Source organism: Physeter macrocephalus, chromosome 2 (genome assembly GCF_002837175.3).
Source record: "Physeter macrocephalus isolate SW-GA chromosome 2, ASM283717v5, whole genome shotgun sequence".
Lineage (NCBI taxonomy): Eukaryota > Metazoa > Chordata > Mammalia > Artiodactyla > Physeteridae > Physeter > Physeter macrocephalus.
The window spans coordinates 4,286,558-4,288,163 of NC_041215.1; positions in this window are offsets into that span (position 1 = coordinate 4,286,558).

Genomic DNA, 1,606 nt, shown 5'->3' on the forward strand with positions numbered 1-1,606 from the left:
CGCGTGCCGCGGGGCGGCTGGGCCCGTGGGCCATGGCCCCTGGGCCTGCGCGTCCGGAGCCTGTGCTCCGTGGGGGGAGAGGCCACGGCGGTGAGAGGCCCGCGTACCGCAAAAAAAAAAAAAAAAAAAAAAAAAGAAATAATTTCTACCATGTATTAAGTGCTTACTTTGTGCCAGACGTTGTGCTGAGGGTTCATTGAATCCTGACACCAAACTGTTGAGGTGGGTACTCTAATTATTCCCATTTCACAGATGAGGAAAGTGAGTGACCAAGAGGCTAAATATCTTATCCAAAAGCTCCAGAGCCAGGAAGTGGTAGACATCCAAACCCAGGCAGCCAGAATCCAGGGCTCTCACACTTTCCCACCACATCATCCTCTGCCTTGGAGACATAAAAATATTCTCCAGGCCTATCCTCTGAGCCAGGCACTGTGCTAGGCCCTGGGGCTTCTACACCAGTCCCTGTGCATATTTCCAAGGTAGGCATGAAGCAGGATAGTAGCCAATTCTACTAAATCCTTATTAGAATGACAGAAACCCTGTCTGAGGTTCTCTCACCATCTTATCTGGCGATGTCCTTGTAGCTGTCTTAATTCTGTTGAGCCACAGGGGGCCTTGCCGCCCTGGTTGAGAGTGAACACATCTTGATAATCTTGGGTTGTAATGAGCTACCCTCACATGGCTGCCCCTCACCAGTGAGGCCCTGCGCTCCTTGGGAGCAGGGACGGGACTTCACTCCTCCCCAGATGTCTTTGATCTAGCCCTGTACCTGTGGCTCCACGTAGGTACCAAATAAATGGTGAATAAATTAATGAGCAAATGGATGAATGTGTGGGTAAATGACTTAATGAATGTGGTAGGGAAGTAATGAATGAGCAGAGGAGCCAGTGAGCAAGTGAATGAATGAGTGCATGAGTGAATGAATTAATCAGGGGGCTTTGGTCTGATGAACACTGCGAGGGCTGCTCTGAGAAGCCCTCTGACCATCTATGTGCACTCGGCCATAATGGCGTCTGACCCTGCCATGCCCATGAGAAGTGACTTCCTTTTTTCCCCCCAGATTTATTGAGATATAACTGACCTATAATATTCTGTAAGTTTAAGGTGTGCAACGTCTTTATTTGATACACTTACATACTGCATCATGATTACCACAGCATTAGTTATCACTTCCAGCACCTCACATAATTACCATTTCTTTTGTGTGTGTGTGTGTGTGTGTGTGTGTGTGTGTGTGTGTGTGTGTGTGGTGAGGACATTTAAGATCTTCCTCTCTTATGACTCTTCCCCCACGTTCTTACTCTTGGAGCCTATAATGGGTGGCCTTTCCGTTGCTATTGCCTCAACAAATTTCACCCCGCTTGCTGCTGTTACCCTGGCTTCTGCAGACAGCCCAGGTGTAGCCATCCTCCCTGAGTCTGAAGGCCAGAGGGCTCCAACACTGACCTCAGGGGATCTGTAATTAAACCTTAAACAGCACACAGCAAGTCTAGAGATCAAGGCAGATGCCATTGTTGATCATGAGTATGAGTAAATGCTGGTATTTCATAATTTCATCACCATATGTTAGGGAACACCCATAAACTGGGAGAGAACAGGGGACCTG